Raw genomic sequence first — 21,899 nt, 5'->3', positions numbered from 1 at the left:
TCTAGGAGTTGCAGGTACAACAGCAGACGCCGACTTGGTGGCTGAGGTGCTGGCCTGGGTTCTGGACACCCTGGCCCGAGGGAAAGGATGGGGGGGGAGGGGTAGGGAACAGGTCAATGTTTTGCCAGGAAAAGTTTTTTAGACACACTGGGGCGGAAAGATGGAGAGGGTTTGGGAGTGGAGGAAGAGGGAGTGGTTGTAGGAGCTGTCTGTCTGCTGAGTTTGGGTGAAGGTGCATGGGCTGGATGCTGTTGTGAGGTGGATGGCTGTTGAGTGGGTGGGTACTTCCATTTGTGTACTTTGGGAGGAGGGGTCACAGACACACTGGCAGAGGACACAGGGGACTTGTGCATGGTTGTGGGGGTGGTGACTGCTCGTGAGGGGTGTTTTGTGATGGGCGTGCTGGTGATGGAGGTAGTGGATGAAGATGTAGTGTATGCAGGTGTGAGTGGAGATGCTACTGGGAGGGAGGTGGACGAAGAGGAGGAGGGGGACACAGTGGAGGCAGTGGATGTTGGTGTGTCTGCATGGGTATCGTGCTTGTGTGAGTGCCCGTGAGATGAAGTGTGGTGTTTATGTTTGTGAGCCACTTTTGTGTGGTGATTTGGGTGAATGCTGGTCTGAAGGTATGCTTTGGATAGGCTGGGGTTGAGGGGATTGGGTCTGGGTAGAGAAAGTTGGAGGGGGAGGCTAGAGGCAGGGACAAGGGCTGCCATCAGTGGGGAGGCCAGAGCCTGAAATGCTCTCTGTTGAGTCGCCACGCCAGAGTGAATGCCCTCCAGGTATTCATTTGGTTGTTGCAAATGCCTCTCCACACCCTGGGTGGCATTCAGTATGGTTGACTGCCCAACAGTGAGGGATCTCAGGAGGTCAATAGCCTCCTCACGGAGGGCAGCAGGGCTGACTGGGGCAGGGCCTGAGGTGCCTGGGGCGAAGGAGATTCCCACCCTCCTGGGTGAGCGGGCTAGGGAAACACGCTGAGGGGCTGCTGGGAGGGCGGTGCTGGTGGGGGGTGGCGACTGTACCTGTTGTTGGTGTGGGCACAGAGGTGTCCACCACCACCAGGGAGCCTCCATTGGAGGAGGAGTCGCTGTCTGTGGTGTCCTCTCCTGTCCCCGTCGTGGTGCTCCCCTCGCCCTCCGTCCCACTGGTGCCCTCACTGTCGGTGGATTCGGCCTCCAGGCCCATGTGGGAAGCAGCTCCCTCCGTCAGCGGAGCCTCTGCTCCTTCGCCAGATGATGCTAATGCACATAAGGACAAGGTGACAAAACAAAAAGGGGGGGGAGACAGAGGACACACTTGGTCAATGCCAGTAACACCACTACCGTTGGAGTACATAACACACAGGTATCAGCCCTAAGCACTAGGCCATGCCCAACCATTTACTAAGACAGTCACCAGCCCATGGTGTACAATGCCTAATGCCATCAGCTGCACACCAGAAACCCACAGGACCCTGCCCAGTAGTGGATGCCCAATAACACTATTGGGGTAAGAGTGCTCCAGAGCCTGCCCAACAAGGGACCTACCCTGCCATGTTCGCCCTGGCCTAGGGGCACCCACAGCCACATCCCCCACCCAGGTACCTCCTAACACGCGCAGTCAGGTTTCAGATTCAGTACTCACCCCCTGGTGGCTGCTGTGATGCCTTCAAGCGCCCATCCAACTCCGGATAGGCCACCGCCAGGATGCGGAACATCAGGGGGTCATGGTGTAACGGGCACCCCTTCCTCATTGGGAGGCCAGCCCCAGCTGGGCCTCCGCTGTCTTTGCCCAGTGGCGCAGGTCCTCCCACCTCTTGCTGCAGTGGGTGCTCCGCCTGTCAAAGACCCCCAGGGTCCGCACCTCCTTGGCGATGGCATGCCAAATACCCTTTTTCTGGTGGGCGCTGACCTGCAGGGAAAAGACAGCAGAAAAGGGAATTAGTCACCCGTCCGGACTGTCAGACTCATTGCCCACCAGATCCCACCCATCCCCTGATGCACATACATTGACCACCATACATGCTGAACTCTGGCCAGGACGCCTCTGCCCCCCCTACATGTGGCTTACACACACAGCAATCCCTACATTCATGGCCAACGTATCAAGCTCACAGTGTACTCACCTGTTTGTCTGTTGGACCGTAGAGTAACGTGTACTGGGGTAGGACCCCATCCACCAGTTTCTCCAGCTCCTCCACAGTGAAGGCAGGGGCCCTTTACCCAGACACATGAGCCATTGTCGTTTCCAGACACAGGTCACAGCAGCACTTGCAGTGTAGGTCCTCTCCTGTTGAAGGTCAGGTAGCAAGTGAGTGAACAGATAGAAAATGGCAGCCACGTCTCCTGGGAATGTTGGTATGCTCCCAGGATCACGGTGAGTGCCTCCTGGATAGTCGGTTCCCTGGGCCTATCCTCCCCATGTCGCCCAGCAGCCCTCCCAGCTTCTCTGTTGCCCTGTGCCTCTGTCCCCTGAACCGTGTGCCACTGACCCCAGGACCCTGATCGTCCTGAGTTTGTGGGGTTGCCTGGGGTCCCTGTGGTGGTGGACACACTGCTGATTGACGTGTCCTGGGGACAGTGGCATGAGCCTGCTGGGTGGGTGCTGTGCTGGTGTTTCCTGAGGGGGGGGAGGCTCTGTGGAGGTATGGGACTGTGGCAGGGGAACCGACTGTCCAGAGGTCCCTGATGGGCCAGGTTGGTCATCCTGACCCAGGCGTGCAGAGCTGCTGTCGTCACTGTGGGTCTCTTCGGGGGGGACTGGATGTAGCTGGCACCTCCTCTCCGGTTACCTGGCGCATGGCTCCTGTGGGGATGCAAATGCATTGTTAATGTATCTGCGTGCACCATCTTGAGCATGGGTGTGATTTCCCTGTCAGCTTGGCCTTGTGTGAGTGGGGATTTTGTGGGCTGGGTGAGTCTCTCTGCTGGGCATGCTGTGGTGACGGGTGTTCATGCAGGTCTGTGATGGGTGTCCATGCATTGGTGTAGCATGCAGGGCTTAGCATTGGGATGGGTGGGTTGTGATGGTGGGGTATATGTGGGGTGGTGGATTGACGGGGTGAGGGAGGGGTAGGAGGTTGTGATGGCATGCAGGTAGGGTGGGGGGGATAAAGTTGTTAAGATTTGACTTACCAGAGTCCAGTCCTCCTGCTACTCCTGCGAGGCCCTCAGGATGCATGATCGCCAAGACTTGCTCCTCCCATGTTGTTAGTTGTGGGGGAGAAGGTGAGGTCCATCGCCAGTCCTCTGTACTGCTACCTGGTGTCTTTCTTGCTTGTCGTTCCACCGCTTCCTTATGTCATCCCTGGTTCTTGGGTGCTGTCGCACAGCATTGACCCTGTCCACGATTCTCCGCCATAGCTCCATCCTCCTTTGAATGGACGTCTGCTGCACCTGTGATCCGAAAAGCTGTGGCTCTACCTGGATTATTTCCTCCACCATGACCCTTAGCTCCTCCTCAGAAAACCTCGGGTGTCTTTGGGGTGCCATGGATGTGGTGCGAATGATATATGTGAGGATGTGTGGGATGATGTGTGGGGTGATGTGTTGGGGTGTATGCTGTGATGTGCGTGGATGGTGTATGGGTGATGGTGTTCTGTGCCTCTGATTGAGTGGGTACTCCTGGCTTGTCTCTCTCTGCTTGCTATCTTTTTTTTTGCTGTAAGGGGTTCTGGGTAATGTGGGTGTGTGTTTTATAGTGGTGCGAGTGTGTGGGTGTGGTGCGTGTATGTGTGTCAGGTGTGTGTAGTTTTAATTGTCCAATGTGGTGTAGTTTTGTAAGTGTGTGTGTATTTTGAGCGCGGTGGTGTGTACCGACAATGGTTTACCGCGGTTGAAAGACCGCTGCGGTGATTCGTGGGTCATGATACTGTGGGCGTATTCCTGTTGGCGTAACGGTGTGGGTTTTGCTATCGCCAGTTTATCACTGACCTTCGGTGTGGCGGACTTGTGTGGGTGTCTGTATTGTGGCGGAATTCTCAGTGTGGGTCATAATACCTGTGGTGGAATACCGCCACGGGCACGGTATGTTGGCGGCTGTCAGCACGGCGGTAGGTGGCATTTACCACCAGGGTTGTAATGAGGGCCTCATTCTTTAAAAACAGTAGTTCTGTTATTAATAAATGCAGCATCTAAACTTAAGCCTTGAAACTTGTTGATCGTTATGGCATATGTAAGACAAACTGGAAACAGTTTCTGTCTGACGTACAAATCTTTCATAAGCAAAAATCATACAACACATCATCCAATTTGCTTCACACCATCAACCTGATCAAACATTACAGCTAAAAATTCAACCTGATCACAGTTAGGAAAATTAATTAAATCAACAACTGAATCTATGGCACCATTTACCAATCCTTCTTCTACATTTAAATTACGTATTAAAATTACTCTGCAAACACATAAACACTTCTCTAGTCCAGCAGTCCTGAATACAGATTTCTCCAAAAAGTTCATTTTATCTTGTAATATTTCACTCAGCAGTACAGTTACTACTTGGTGTTCCATTTTGTTGATAGCATTAAGTCCCAAATGTCTTCCTTCTCAAGTTTTAGTAATTCATCCTTAACTGCAGCACAATCTTGAAGTGTAGGCATCAAAGAAACTACGTGTTTTCCCTCTTTACAAACCATATACATTTGCTCCGCTGCGGTTGTCTTAAAGGAAAAGAGTTTCTTAATAAATCGACTTTCCAACATGAGTTTTTCCTCCTCTGTCAGAACTCCTACTCTAATGTCCTTTAGAATGTTGTCATACTCCATGTCAGAAGTTTGACACATATTTTTCACAAGTTCCTTGTATTGAAAATATTGCCAAATGTTGACATTGCCAATACTTCTTAAAGACTATTGAGTCTCTTCATGTGGAAGAGTTTTAAAAACAGGCTATCCTTTTATGGGAGTAAGTTGTAGTAGGTCTCCAAAAACAATCAAGTGTTTTCCTCCAAACAAGATGTATTCAGTTGGTAAAATCTCTTGCATTCGCAGGTAGACAAAAGCAAGCATTAGATTTAAAACCATGCTTACCTCATCAATAACCAAAAGCTTAATTTTCTCCAAAACCCTTGCTACCTCATGGCAAGCTTCACCAGATAACCTCTGGTATTCCAGTTTATTCTCATGTATAACTGGTAGAAGTAGTAGTCTATATAAAATCATTCCTTTGATATTTGTGTGCAGCTAATCTACTAGATGCTGTTACTACACACAATACGTTTGAATCTGTGGTTTTCTGGAAGCTTTCTGGGAAAACACGTAGTTTCTTTGATGCCTACACTTCAAGATTGTGCTGCAGTTAAGGATGAATTACTAAAACTTGAGAAGGAAGACATTTGGGACTTAATGCTATCAACAAAATGGAACACCAAGTAGTAACTGTACTGCTGAGTGAAATATTACAAGATAAAGTGGGTAGCGCGCTTAATACATTTTTTATTGATTGATTGATTGAAGCAAGTAGACACAACTTTGATTAAAAAGCTTTTTCCAGTACCAGCTTGATCACTAATATATTATAGTATTGGCTCAATGTGAGAAAGTAGCCTCTTTCTAGCATGGTTACCCCCACTTTTGGCCTATTTGTGAGTGTGTGTCAGTGTGTTTTTACTGTCTCACTGGGATCCTGCTAGCCATGACCCCAGTGCTCATAGTGAAAACCCTATTTGCCAGTGTGTTTTGCCTGTCTCACTGGGATCCTGATAGCCAGGACCGCAGTGCTCATAGTTTGTGGCCTATGTGTGTGTGTCTGTGTCACTGAAGTTCTGCCAACCAGAACTCCAGTACTTATGCTCACTCCACTTCCAAATTAGTCACTATAGCTTAGTGTCTTCATATTCCAATTCCAGTTGGCACACTGGACCCCTCTTATAAGTCCCTAGTATATGGTACCTAGGTACCCAGGGCATTAGGGTTCCAGAAGATCCTCATGGTCTGCAGCATTTCTTTTGTCACCCATAAGGAGCTCAGACAAACTCTTTCACACTGCCACTGCTTCATTTACTGAAGGCTAGGTGCAAAGTTACTAAGTGTGAGGGCACCCTTGCACTAGCAAAGGTGCCCCCACCCTGTCCCGGGCCAATCCCCCGGACTTCGTGAGTGCGGAGATACCATTACATGTGTGCACTACATATAGGTCAATACCTTTATGTAGCTTCACAATGGTAACTCCGAATATGGCCATGTAAGATGTCTAAGATCATGGAATTGTCCCCCCATTCCAAATCTGGTATTGGGGTGCCAATCCCATGCATCCGGAAGGCTCCACCATGGACCCCCAGTACTGCCAAACCAGCTCTCTGAGGCTTGCACTGTTGGTACAGTTGCTGCCACTTCACAGACAGGGTTCTGCCCTCTTGGGGTCTGAGCAGCTCAGTCCCAGGAAGGCAGAACAAAGCATTTCCTTTGGGAGGAGGGTGTTACACCCTGTCCCTTTGGAAATAGGTGTTACAGGCTGGGGAGGGGTAACCTCCCAGAGCCTCTGGAACTGCTTCGAAGGGCACAGATGGTGAATAATCCAGTCTACACCGGTTCAGGGACCCCTAGTTCCTGCTCTGGTGTGAAAATGGAAAAAAAGGAAAGGGGAGTGACTACTCCCCTGTCCATCACCACCCTAGGGGTGGTGCCCAGAGCTCCTCCAGTGTGCCCCTGGTGTTAGCCATCTTGTTTTCAAGGTGTGGGGACACTCTGGAGATTTCTGAGTGGCCAATGCCAGCAGGCGACATCAGAGACCTCTTCTGATAGGCGCATACCTGGTTAGGTAGCCAATCCCCCTCTTAGTGCTATTTAGGGTCTCTCCTGTGTGTTTCTCTTCAGATTCAGCTTGCACGTTTCCACCAGGAATCCTCTGCAACTTCTGCTTCATCCTATGACCGTCGGATCAACCGCAGACTGCTCCCGAAAACTGCTGTAACTGCAACAAAGTATCCTAGAAGGCTACTGTGACTCTGCAACTTCAGCTCCAGCCAGCTACTGCAACAGTTTCCAAGGTGTGCACACTCTGAGGACTCCCTGTCTTTACCCTGCACCAGAATGACCGAAGAAATCTCCTGTGGAGTGACGGAGTCACTTCCCTGCTCCAGCAGGCACCTTCTAAGATGACGGCTGATTCTCTGGGACTCCTCTCCTGAAGACAGATGGTGGAACCCTTCGACCCAGACTGTCCTAAGGTCCAGCTGTCCAAATTTGGCAGAGGGATGAGCTTGCCTTCCCAGTTTGCGACAGTACCCATGTGCACTACATCATCTCTAGCTTCTGAGGCCTCTGTGCACTATTTGCAAGAATCCTTCATGTACAGCCTGGCCCATGTCCCCAGCACTCTATCTTGCGATGCTCAACTCACTGAGTTGTTCTCTGGTGGCATGGGACCTTCTTTTGTAGTGCTGCAGCAAACGCAATTTGCACCTTCTTTGTCCCCGTGTCCTGGGACTCCTGTGGGTGCTGCCTGGTCATCTGTGGGTTCCCTCCAGTGTTGGGAGCCCCCTCTGCCTCCTCAGTCTGAGTTGAGGTCCCCAGGTCCACCCTGGGTCCAGACAGCACCATTTTGATGCAACCCATGACATTACTTGAACCAAGGCTTGTTGGACTAATCCAGGACTGCAACTCACCTGCATCCAACATCTTGACGTGGGACATTCTTTGCATCATGCAGGAACCCACAGCCATCTTCTTTGGTGCTCTTCTGCAGACTTATTCCAACTGGAGAATCCTCTTTTGCACCGTCTTCTAGATTGGCAGGGGCTCCTGTCCTTCCTGGAATCTTCTGCGACTTCTGGACTTGGTCTCCTCTCTTTACAGGTCTTCAGGTCCAGGAATCAACCATTTGTTGCTTGCAGTCTTGCTTGGTTCTTCCAATAACTCTTATCACGACTTGTAGTGTGTCCTGAGGAAACTTGCAGTACTTTACTCCTACTTTCCTGGGCTCTGGGGTGGGGTATTTTACTCCCCTTTGTGGTTTTCTTACACTCCCAGCGATCCTCTACACAATACACTTGCCTGGGGGGGAACTCGTGATTGCATTCCACTTTCTTAGTATATGGTTTGTGTTGCCCCTAGCCCTATTTCTTCCTATTGCATTCTTTGGTATTTTCTACTTTTCGCACTATCCTGTGACTATTTACTTACCTCATGTTGGTCTCTAGTGTATATATTGTGCATAATACTTACCTCCAGAAGGAGTATTGCCTCTAAGGTACTTTTTGGCCTTGTGTCACTAAAATAAAGCATCTTTATTTTTGTTAACACTGAGTATTGTCTTTTATTGTGCATAAGTACTGTGTAAATATAGTGGTATAGCATGAGCTTTGCATGTCTCCTAGTTCACCCTAAGCAGCTCTGTTACAGCTACCTCTAACAGCCTAAGCTGCTAGAACACTGACTACATTTCACTAATAAGGGATAACTGGCCCTGGTATGAGATGTAAGTACCTAGGGTACCCACTACAAACTAGGCCAGCCTCCTACACTCAAAAGATGAGCAATTGCATTTCTTTTGCTCGTGTCATAATCCATGTTCTATTTTATCTTTTACTTACAATGGAAATCTTTTTCTGCTTGTTGTTTAGTTGTCCAACTAACTATTCCAGATTGACTGATTCCTGTCTAGGTTGTCCATGGCAGTTTTTTACTTCATTCATAGCTATTGCAGCTTCATTTTAATAATACGTTTTCCAAGAGGATCCTGACTTGAAGGTGCTGAACTTTGGCTTCTTTGAGATCTATCCTTAGCTACCTGAGCAGCAATCATTTATTCCTGTTGTATCTCATCATTCAACACTTGCAAATAGTTATTGAACATGAGCCACGGAATACTATATTTGACAGCATTAAAAGAATCTTCATAGCAGTTATAATCTTCAAGTAATTTGAATTCAGTATGCCAAGGTTTGAACAGTTGAAAAAGTACAAAATAGAAAAACTCTCTTTTCTCAGGAGTTTGACAGCTATGTTTTCAATGGTTAATTCAATTTTGTTTTTCATGTTTCACTAAGCATCCATCACATCCACAAACTGCATATTTTCCTTCTTCTATGTTTTCACTTATATTATTCCTGTATGTGTAGTTTTGAAGAATTTCATAAAGGCGCTTGTCTTCTAGATGTTGACTTCTTTTTTGATGGTATGTATCCAAATATTTGATTTTACAGTATCTGTACTTTCTGGGTCAACGTCTGCCAGGTGCTGAATTTCAGGGAAATACTTCAATACTCTGTTTCTTGTAGTAGACAGACCAAGACTTACCAAGACAATGCCCTTTGATTTTGAGAACAAACTTGCTGAAATCACATGCTTCATAAACCACATTTCTCTATGGGGAAGCTTTTTCAAGCTGAAAGAATACAATTTCTTGTTAAGTTTATTCTCCTTAGAAATCTCCTTCCACATCACCTTCATTTCAGTTTTTTGCAGATTGTAGTCTAACATACTGAGCCACAGCAATGGAGTTGTTTGCAACAAAATGAATGTCCATGTTAGCATTCCACATTTTTAAAATCACAGGATTGTAGTTATTAATATATTTTGAATCTTCACTTCTTTTTAAGATGTATGTGTTCTTTGGTGATTTTCATCTTAGTGTAATGTCTCACTGAAGACAAGAAGATGATCACTCTTCCTTTTGAAATGACAGGTCTTGGAAATCAAAATTGACATATTGTATAAAATATTTCTTTAGACCTGTATGTACGATGACAGTACATCACACATCTATGTGTTTGAAAATGTAAAGCCTGTGCTCTGGGACCTTTCTCATCACTCTGTTTTGGTATAGCACATGTGACATACTGTTGTATATAGTACATCACTTTTTGCTCCCAATTTGGGTGCGTCTTTTATCCATAGTAGCTTGTGAATGTGAGGAGCACCTCTTGCCTGGCACTCTTTCCACCAAAAGAAACCACTTACTTCTCCAAGAGGAGGATTGCTTTTGTTGCAGATAGAAGCAAGCAAAGATTCGAACCGGTGGCTGAAATATCTACAAACATTAGCAGGATCTAATGAGCACAGTTCTCTAGCTGTCTTCAAATCAATATATGTTTTAGATTAGAGTTTCCTTCTCATAGAATTGAATAAAATCATCCCATGCATACTCTGCGCAACACAATGTCAAAAACCAGGTTGGTGGTCTTAGGTTTCTCAGCATGCACTTCAGTTCTCTGTGATGTCGGTACCAGTATTTGGTGGTGCCACGTTGCAAGCCATTAAATTAATCCAGTTTCATTCTATGTTCTTGCACTTTGTTAACAAAAGTTTGTGCAGATATTTTTTTAAGATTAAATCCTGTTTTTAAAATGTGATCCACTGCCTACGAAAGTCCAGAGCAGTCAATCCCAAATAGAAGGTGAAATATGTATGGGATACATTTTCTGAATCTTGGGGCCAGATGTAGGTAGGTAAAATTTTGCGAATTGGAAATAGTGACTCCATGCGAATCGCTATTTCCGACTCGCAAAACCAAATGCAAGAAAGACTTGCGATACCAAATTGCGAGTCGCAGAGGTATCGCACTGCATTTTGCGACCTCTGTTTTTAGCGATGTTGCAATTTGCGACCTCGCTAAAAGCGAGCTCGCAATTTGCGCAAAGGGTGTGGTCCGATGTCGCAAATTGAGACTGCCTTGCAAATTGCCTGCAGGTGCAACATAACAGTTGGGAAACCCACTTCCTGGCTCTTGGTGATGACATCAGAACCAAGAGGTCACCACATAGAACTCAGAGGAGAGAGGACCACACCCATCCCAAACTGCTGAGCCACAACCAGGGGAGAGGAGCTGCAGCAACTATGAAGGAGACAGGCAGTGCTGGCAGGACGAGAAAACTGAAATTCTCAGACAAGGAGTTGGAGGTCCTTACAGAAGAGTGCTGCCTGCACGATGACCAACTCTTCGGCAAGGCATTAATGAGTGTCCCTGACACTCAGAAGAAAAGAATTTGGCAACAAATACAAGAAAAAATCAATGCCATTGGTGTAAGCCACCGCACCCTAGAGGAAATCCGGAAAAGGTGGTATGACCTGTGCTCCAGGACCAAGGAGAGGGTTGCAGAGCGCATGAGGGAGATGAGGGGCACCGGAGGAGGCCCATCCACCATCCCACCACCCACAGCCCTGGAAACCATGGTGAACACGACACGGGAGCCAGAGGCTGTACTGGGCATGGGAGAAGTGGACAATTCAGCGCCTGGGACATCAAAAAGTGAGTGCCATGAGATATGCTTTGACACCCACAAATGCAGTATACACACTATCCCAGTACATGGCAGCAGGCACCACCAGACTAGCTCCATTCCAGTCTATCAAACTCTAGAATAGTGCATTATGGGCAATGTAGTACAGTGGTTCAAATATAGGCAAATGTTTATTATGAGGCATAAAACAGATGTGCGAGACTGACAGTGTATCCCCTATGTCCCACAGGGCACCCCCAGCAGCGAACACATGCAGAGAGAGGAACATGGGCCAGACCCACAGCAGGAGGCTGCCAGTGACACAGCAGGGCCCAGCAGAACACCACCAGAGTCCATGGAAGATCCTACGCAGGACATGGAGGCAGCGGGGTAGCACCAGGGCCCAGCCCCACAGAGAGGCACACAAAGCCAGCAGCTGGAGCAGTGCGCAGACGCCAGCGCAGAGTGCAGTCTGTGCCCCGGGATGAAGTTGCAGACATCGAGTTTGCGGGACTGGAGGCATCATTGGTTCAGGGTGCGCCTGCAAAACAGACAGTTGCGGTCAATAAATAGGACTCTCAATAGACTGCAGACCACTATGACCCATGGGATGGCAAATGTGGACAGTCAGTTCCAACACATGAACCAACATCTGGGGAACTTGACACAGGCCATTGAACATTTGGTCACTAAACTTGTGGCAGACAGGGCACAGGCAAGGCGCAGGGAGCGCCACACTGCCGCCCGGTTTGACAGACTGGGTGCCTTGCTACTAACACCACCTGCCTGTCAAGGCGTACTGTCAGCCTGCAAGTTGAACTAGATCATTTCGCAGGGGATGTGGCACGGGGACTTGGCCGCATCAGCCATGCGGTAGATCTAATGGAGACCAGGCAGCCTGCAAGCAGCACCGGGGATACCCCCGGGACAGCGAGGAGGGCTCGACCATCAGCAGTGTGTCTGCCACCGATTACCGTGTGCTGCAGAGTAGCAGTGCACGGCAGGGGTCAGGGGACCCACTAGAAATGAGCCATGGTGGCCGCAGTAGGAGGAGGGTGTGAGCCACCAAAATGTACTCTTAATAAGGCACATGCAATTAATGTGTCTTATATGACTTTTGACAATTCAAGACTGTGGCATACAGCACAATTCTAATTTTTTCATAGTTTAGAAATAAAAAGGTCTTGTTTGTGTGACTACACAACTGGGCTATGTGTGTCTGACATTAGTGAGTGTGGTCACAGTTGCCACGTACCTGCTATAGTATTGGGTTGCAATGTGGTTCCGTCTCTGTCTGCCCTAATTTGCGATGCTTCTATCCCCAGGCTGTTGGTGTGGTAGCTCTTGCTCCTCATCCTCTGTGTCTGTGTCTTCAGGGGTGAGATGTAGCTCACGTCTGGTGGCAATGTTGTGTAGGATGGCACAGGCGGCAACTATCTTGCATGCTGTTTCTGGGGCATACTGGAGTGCACCTCCACTTTTGTGGAGGCATCTGAATCTTGCCTTTAAAAAGCCAAAGGTCCTCTCCACTACAGTTCTGGTCCGCCGATGTGCACTGTTATATCGCCTCTCGTTCTGATTGCTAGGTGTTAGGTACGGGGTGAGTATCCAATGTCTCAGGGCATATGCACTGTCACCTGTTTGACAAAAAATGGCAAATTTAGCAGGGCATCAATGGGTTACACAGTGACCTGTATGTATGGTTCAGGGTGTAGTCAGCAATACCTAATAGATATCCATCCCCAAACTCCCCACATTCTAGGCATTGGTGTATCCCACTGTGCCTGAATATGTATGAGTCATGTGTACTCCCAGGATATTTAGCTACAATGTCAGTAATGACATTATGGGCATCACATACCACCTGGATGTTTAGTGAGTGGATACATTTCCTATTGCGGAACACATATTCCAGATTTGCAGGAGGGCAAATTTGTATATGTGTCCCGTCCACACACCCTATTACATGGGGGGAGTTGGCAATTCTGTAGAAGTCCAACTTGGTGCTGTTAATTTCTGCCTCATTCCTGGGTAGGTATATATATCTGGACATGTGTGTGAGTATGGCATCTAGGAAACATCTGAAGAATCGTGAGAGTGCACTTTGGGATACCCCACCTGCCAGAGCAATCACCCCCGATAGTTACCCAAGGCCAAGAGGTGCAGTGAGCATAGCACTTGCACATGTGTAGGGATGGCGCTGCCGCGCATTGTCTGTCGTTCAAGCCGAGGATTCAGTAGTTCAATTAATTCTAAGATTACAGCACTGCTAAGTCTATATTTGTCATATATCTCCTCCTCAGTTTGTTGAAATAGTGTCTGCCTGGTTCGGTATGCCCTCTCCTGTCTCTGCCTCCTCCTCCTCTGCAGGGTGGCCTGGACTCTCGTCCTCCATGCTATCACGTACAGTTCAGCCATTTTGAGTCACCCAGATGCCTTCTGGGTCTCCTTTTATACTTTGGTTCTGGTTACCACCTGCTCTGAATCAGTGGTAATCTGGATGTGCAAAATTGGCTTTTTGCGGCTAGTCGCAATTTGCGACTGGCTTTTGCATATGGTTTGCGACTCGCAATTTGCGACTTCCTATTTGCGGGTCACAAAATCAGGTCGAAATTTTTGCGAGTCGGTGCTGTGTGGCATCGCTATTTGCATTTCGGAAATGGGATTTTTGCATCCCATTTCGGATTTTGCGAGGTCGCAAATAGCGATTCGGGCCATTTGCGACTCGCAAAACTTTGCTACTTCTGGCCCCTGGATCCTCAGAATATGATTGTGTTGATCAGTATTCAGCTGCTAGTATTTGTATGGGCCGGTCATCATACCAACCTCCTACTCCAGTTTGAAACAAGTGAGGGAAACATCGAGCCTCTAAACTCTTTTACCACATACTCATAGGAGCTCCTTAAGCTTGCTTCATTCGAAAGAGGTCTATAGCATCACTAGTGAGTTCTTTGGAATGTGATGGATGTAGTGCTCATACATTTTTCCTGATTGGGCTGGATCTAGTTTTTCTATTTGTCCACTTGGTAGTTAGCTCACATCATCATCAATCTTGGAACATCAGGCTCAAAAGCAATATTTTTGTAATAAACATTATTTTGTACCAGGTATTATGTTGCTTGTTTAACTTTATTAACATCAACCAACTCTTGTCAAGTTGTTTTATTCTTAGTAGGTGTACAATTTACCAGGATAATAGGTGGCTCCTCATTGTCTTTGTCCATTCCTACAGTTTCAACATTTCTGAAAAGTCTAATGGCAAATACAATATTCTTCCTTTAAGGCCTTTCAATAATTCTTTTGGATGCATTTTACCTTTTTTTGGTTCCAATCATATAATCACTTGAAATTGATGTAGGGATTGTATAAGGATAGATTCGTATACATTTAAGTCTCCCAGTTATCCCAGAACACTCACAAGTTCTCACCTATTACACACTGCACTAGCTGGTGTTTTCACGTCCTCTAACTTATCATAGCAGTACTTACATATAATTTGCAGAGTGGACAAGTCAAAACGCTCCTTTGCAAATAAATAAGCAAAAAATTCTTGCCACTTTTCTCTGTCTTCCCCTTTGGTTTTGGAAGATACATCTACATTTCATATCTGACTTTTACAGTGAGTGTGTCTACAGCAAATGCTGACATAGTTTGGCTTTTCAGAAGAAGTTGTATTACAATTCATAATCTCTTCTGCAAAATTCTCAGTAGCAATACCTGTGCTCTCTTTTTCAATACCTGTACCTACCAATTCCTCATTCTCCATAGAATCTTCTTCAGGACCAAAGAATTAAAAGTCACATCCTCACAAACGTTTTCTACCTGTTGCGGGGTCCCATGCAAAAGTGTTATATTCATCTCTCCTAAACATAACGCTGGAGTCTTCACACAGTTAAGTCTCCTAACTAAAAAAGTCACATGAAAAGTCACGTACAAAAAGTTGTAAGAGATCAATAGATTGCTGTTGAATGCTACAAATACTAATACAATTCCATTTGTAAACAGGGCCCTGTCTAGACGTCCCTGAGTCTCTTCAGCTTCAGCTGTCACCTCTTCCATATTTCTAGGAACAATCTCCTCTTTTTCAATAGGACTTCCATCCTTAAGCTCATAACATCGACCATTCGAATCAACTGCATGTACTAATGTGTTCTCTTAGAAATAGCCTTCTTCATTAAAGAAAGACTCTGTACTTGACGTATGTTTCCTTTCTCCACTAAATAGTTTACCAAAATTAGTTTTATTGTCAATTCTCTTTCTTCAGCTGTATCTCTTCATACCCAATACCATTTTAGCCAATGTTCTCATTTTATTAATAATCAAAATGAAAGCTTCCCCTTCAAGGCAAACACCTTATCAACTACAGCATCAACACCTATTTTGTTTCACTACTTCTCTTCTCCTCTTGTATCTTTTCATATGTTTAATGATATTCTGAATTACCTTGGCACATAACATTCTCACTCTAATTTCTTTTAACTGTTCCTGCCTTCCAGTTGAGCTTTTGGCATCCTTCTCTGACTTCTTGGTTGTAGTCTGACACATTTTGTTACTTTCCGTCACTGATTTAAAAGTGTCCCTTTTGGATTCTACAAACATTTCAGGTCCCACCAACTGTTTTAAAAACGTTGCGCACATGTTGTACTTGTTTTTACTGTCATGCAAGTAGATAATATAATTTCTTCACTTTCTTTTTTCCTTATGTTTTCTTTGTCATTTTCAGTATGTCTTGTAATACAGGAATAGGTCTAAAAAAACAATAAATACCAAAATGTATACCTTCTCACATATACTACTCAATGTTATATTATAACCATATCAATGTAATAAACAAAATTGCACCACTATAGTGTCACACTTTACATGTCTTAGTTTTCTGTTTAAATAATAGTACACCTCTCTTTGTTATCATATGTCTGACTGTCTGACTTATTGTTTGAGTTTTTGAGTGAATGTGTGCTTCACTGCAGCATAGTGTATCAAAGTATTCTTCACCATCTTCTCACCTACATTAGTGTTTCTCTAGGTGTATTAGTCTATATATAACTGTAACCCTGGGTATGTGTGCATATTTATCAATCTATGACTGGGAGTTAACTTGCATATATAAATATATGCATCCTTGTTTTACTGTTTGGATCAGAATGTGAGTGGGTGTATCAGTGTATTTATAAGTGTGTTATTATATGTGCTAGTGTGTACTCTTATTATGTTGAAGCCACATGAATATCATAAATTCCCAGATTTAGAAATCTACAAAATAATTAGATTCCTACATCAACACTTTTTTAAGCTACTTTGGTATTTATCTTTAATTTACCCCATCTTTTCTTCTTTCCATCTCAGCTGCATTCTGCAGTACACAAAGAAATAGGAGAATGCCTCTCATGATTGCTTTTGTCTAGGATGGTATCATTTCCTCCACAAAAAAATGAATCTGCCCAATCTAGGCAGCCATGCACCATGCTGAAAGCCTGTCTGCATTATCACTAGCCAGGAATTTCACCATTGTTGCAAATATAAAGTACAGAAACTCACTCTATCTTGTATACACTACATTTCTGTCATGTTGACGTGGGGAAGGGAAACACTACATAGCACTTGCTAAACTGCTTTGCAGCTTAAGCCTAGTAAATAATGCACACACACATACAAAACTACACCACATTGGACAATTCAAACAACACACACCTGACACCCATTCACACACCACACCCACGCAAATATAAAACACACACCCACAGTACCCACAACCCTTTACGACTACAAACCATTGCCACAAGAGAGAGATACAGCAAGAGCACCCACACAACCAGAGACACAAAACACCATCACCTATACACCATCCACGCACCTTACATCACACATCCCAACACATCACCCCACACACCCACACCCACACCAATAACACCACAACAACACTCCAGGTTCTCAGAGGAGGAGCTAAGGGTCATGGTGGAGGAAATCATCTGGGTAGTGCCACAGCTATTTGGATCACAGGTGCAGCAGATATCCATTGCTAGGAAGATGGAGCTATGGCAGAAAATCGGGGACAGGGTCAATGCGGTGGGACAGTACCCCAGAAAAAGGGATGAAATCAGGAAGAGGTGGAAAGACCTACAGGGGAAGGTGCTTTCCGTAGCAGCAAGACACCAGCTCGCAGTACAGAGGACTGGCGGTGGACCCCCACCTCCTCCCCCACAACAAACAACATGGGAGGAGCAAGTCTTGGCAATCTTGCATCCCGAGGGCCTGGTAGGAGTAGGAGGAGGACTGGGCTCTGGTAAGTCAAATCTTTATTACTATCACCCCCCTACCTGCATGCCATCACAACCCCCCACTCTTACCCTCACTCCCATCACTTCACCACCTCCCACATACCCCACGATCACAACCCACTCATCCCAATAAAAAGCCCTGCACGCAACACCAATGCATGGACACCCCTCACAGACCTGTATGGACACCTATCACCACTGCATGCACACTGGAGAGAATCACCTAGCCCAACCTGGCCCATCAGTGATCTCCGGACAGTCGGTTACCCAGGCACAGTCACACACCACCACAGAGCCTCCTCCCTCAGGAAACACCACCACAGCACCCACCCAGCGGGCCCACACCTCTGTTCCCAGGACGCATCAAACAACAGTGTGTTCACCACTACAGGGACCTGAGGCCACCCCACAAACACAGGACGATCAGGAACCTGGGGTCAGTGGCAGTGGACACACGGTTCAGGGGACAGAGGCACAGGACAACAGAGAAGCTGGGAGGACTGCTGTGTGACAGGGGGAGGACAGGCCCAGGGAACCGACTATCCAGGAGGCACTCACCGCGATCCTGGGAGCATACCAACATTCCCAGGAGACGCTGGGCCAGATCCTGGACAAGTTGCAGGAGAACATGCGGCTGCAGGAGGGACAGTACCTGGGGATCAGGGAGGACTTGAAGGACATCAACACCACCCTGGTCTCCATTGCAGGGGTGCTGGCAGACATGGCCAACACTATGAGGGAGGCAGTGGCACAGCACCGGGCCCCTGACACTAGCCAAACCGACGAACAGCCCTCACCTTTGCTGCCGCTAGTGGACAGGAGGCCCCACCACAGGACCAACAGGCCACCAGCACCCCTCTCACTGCAGAAGGAGAACCACCCAGCAAACGTTCCCTGTGATCCAGGCAGAAGCCAGAGACTATTGCCAAGATCCCCGCTAGGAAATAAGACTCTCCTGATTGTCACCCTTGTGTCCCACTCTGTCACCCTGTCTACCTTGAACTGCCATTGGTCCAATTCCTATGCACCCTTGGACAATGCACCTGTGATACAAATAGACTGGACTCTATCCTGGACTTTCCTCCATCATCACCCCATCCCATTCCACTCCCCCCTCTACTTCATAGCACTTAACTAAACACCCTTTGAAAAAATACAAGTATGGGGTATGTCAAATGATTTAAGTATGTATTCGTTTATCAAGGTTTAAACATTGCAATTCAACTGTACAGTAATGTATACACAGGAAAGACCTGTAGTTGGCTGCATCCATACGATAGCGATAGTCAGTGATAGTGGGGCACAAATATCTGCAAATAGAGATGCCAAAGGGTACAGTGAGTGGCCATAGAAGTGGGAAAACCAGCCAGCCAGTGACAATGTCAAACACAAAACTGTCAATTAAATGTGAATTTACGCTGTCTTACCTGTGTGTCATTGGAAGTATTGACAAATAATTGCACTTCTGTTGTCCTCATCATCATCCTCTGCCTCCTCATCTCCACTGTCCACAGGGTCCACTGCTGCCACACGGCAATCTCCAGCCTCCTCCTCCTGCAGAAAAGGCCCCTGGCGACAGAGGGCAAGGTTGTGCAACATACAGCATGTCATGATGATCTGGCAGAACTTCTTGGGTGAGTAGCACAGGGATCCACCTGTTAGATGGAGGCAACAAAACCTGGCCTTCACGAGGCCAAAGGTCCTCTCTATAATTCTTTTTGTTCGCCCATGTGCTTCATTGTAACGGTCCTCTGCCTTTGTCCTGGCATTCCTCACAGTGTCAGTAGCCATGAGAGGTTGGGGTAACCAAAGTCACCTGTAAATATCGAGGGAGAACTGTTAGCCACACACTAACCCTTAGTCCCCACACCATACCCATACTGGGTGGGAACCAGGGCTCACCTATTAGCCACACCCTGTGCCTCTGGGGTTGAGCTATCACATTTGGGATTCTGCTATTCCTCAGGACAAAGGCATCATGCACAGACCCAGGATACTTTGCATTGACGTGGAAGATGTACTGGTCCTCAAGGCACACCATGTGCATATTCATGGAGTGAAAGCTCTTTTGATTTCTGAACACCTGTTCATTTCGCGGGGGGACAATGCAATCTGTATTCCATCAATAGCCCCAATAATGTTGGAGATATGTCCCATTGCATAGAAATCATCTTTCACTGAGGCCAAATCCTCCACCTGGGGGAAAACGATGTAGCTGCACATGTGTTTATTCAGGGCAGGCAACACTCTGGTATTGAGAACATTGACTGAGACATTCCTGCTGCCAATCCCACTGTCACTTGGAAGGAGCCAGTTGCCAGGAAATGGAGCACTGATAGCACTTGCACAAGAGGCGGGATCCCGGTGGGGTGACGATAGCAGAGATTAGGTCAGGCTCCAATTGGGCACACAGCTCCTTGATTGTGGCCCTGTCAAGTCTATAGGTGAGGATAATGTGCCTGTCCTCCATTGTTGCAAAATCCACCAGGGGTCTGTACACGGGGAATGTCTCCATCTCTTATTCATCCGCAGTGGTTGCAAACCATGGGGAAAAATAGTGAGCAGCGGGTCATTATCTCTTAATTCCAACCACTACAGTTGAAAGCATGTTGTGATTGTAACAGTATATTGTTGGAGATGTCCAAATGGTGCATTTGTGTACTGTGATGCAGTTAGGATCCATGGATGCCCCTCCCCCCCCTGAAACGGCGTCCGCCTGTCCTGTTTGGAGGGACAGGTGGAAATGAGGTAATTCCACTGACGTTGTGCGCTGTTGCGGGAGGCGGTCGAAAACCGTTGTGTGACTCCTCATTGGTTAACATTGGGCCCTATGGGGCACAGTGGCCAATGGTGATGTACGCCAGCGGTGACGGTATGCACCGCCGCAGACGTCACCGCCATTTTCTATCTAATTCCTTACTTGCTACCTGAACTTCAACCTGAGAGGTATTACACTACATGTGCTGCTGTGACCTGTGTCTTCAACTGACCATGGCATGTGTGACGGGGCAAAGGGCCCCTGCCTTCACCTCGGCAGAGTTGGTGCGACTGGAGGATGGGGTCCTACCCAGTACTGAATGCTGTATGTGCCTCCAGACCAACAGGTGAGTACACAGTGAATACAATGCATGGTACGTGAATGCATGGAGTGCTGCGTGTGAAGGCCTCATGTAGGGGGTGGGTGGTGAATGGGTCCTGGGGAGCGTGCAGCATGTATGATGGGCCATGTCTGTGCTAATGGGGATAGGAAGGGGCATGGTGGGCCATGAGTGTAACAGACAGGACGGTCGGACTAATACCTTTCCCTGTGTCTATTTCCCTACAGGTCAGCGCCCATCTAAAGAAGGGAATATGGCGTGCCATCTCCAAGGACGTGCGGACCCTGGGGGTCTATGGCAGGCGGAGCACCCACTGTCGGAAACGGTGGGAGGACCTGAGACGCTGGGCACGGAAGACCGCAGAGGCCCAGCGGGGGATGGCCTCCCAACGAGGAAGGGGTGCCCATCGAACCCTGACTCCCTGATGGCCTGCATACTGGCGTGGACTATCCGGAGCTGGATGGGCACTTGGGGGCATCACAGCAGCCACAAGGGGGTGAGTACAGTTCCCCAGTATACAACTTGCGCCTGTTGGGGTGGGAGTCCTGTTGGTGCCCAGAGTCCAGTCCCGGCATTACAGGGTTGGTCCCATGTTGGACAGGGTTCTGATGTGAAAGTACTCTAAGCAAGCTAGTAGGCATCCACTACTGGGCAGGCGTCTGTGGGTCTTAGGTATGCTGCAATTGGCGTTAGGCGTCCCTATCCATGGCCTGGTGACCAGCATTGTGACTGGTAGTGCATTGCCTGGTGCGTAGGGCTGTTCCCTGTGTGTGAGTGTGTCGCGTAGGCCAGCGGTGGTGTTGTAGGCGCCATTGACCAAGTGTTTCCTTTGTGTCTTCCCCCCTTTTTGTTTTGTCACCCTGTTCCTATGTGCATTAGCATCATCTGGGAGAGGAGCAGAGGCAATGGCGACGGAGGGAACTACATCCCACAGGACCCATGAGGCCGAATCCACAGACGGTGAGGGCACCAGTGGGATGGAGAGTGAGGAGAGCACCACGGTGGAGACAGGAGGAGACAGTTCCGACATGGATACCTCCTCTGATGGGAGCTCCCTAGAGGTGGGGGACACTTCTGTAGCCACCCCAGCTACAGGTACAGCCGCCAACCTGTACCAGCACCACCCTCCAAGCAGCCCCTCAGCAAGTTTCCCGTGCCTGCTCACCCAGGAGGGTGGGCATCTCCTTCACCTCAGGCACCTCAGGCCCTGCCCCAGTTAGCCCTGCTGCCCTGAGTGAGGAGGCTATTGACTTCCTGAGATCCATCTCTGTTGGGCAGTCAACCATTGTGAATGCCATCCAGTGGCTGGAAGCCCAAATGCAACAGACAAATGTATTCCTGGAGGGCATTGACACTGGCTTGACGGCCCAACATAGATCAA

Source organism: Pleurodeles waltl, chromosome 7 (genome assembly GCF_031143425.1).
Source record: "Pleurodeles waltl isolate 20211129_DDA chromosome 7, aPleWal1.hap1.20221129, whole genome shotgun sequence".
Lineage (NCBI taxonomy): Eukaryota > Metazoa > Chordata > Amphibia > Caudata > Salamandridae > Pleurodeles > Pleurodeles waltl.
Note: the sequence above shows the minus strand (reverse complement) of the source record.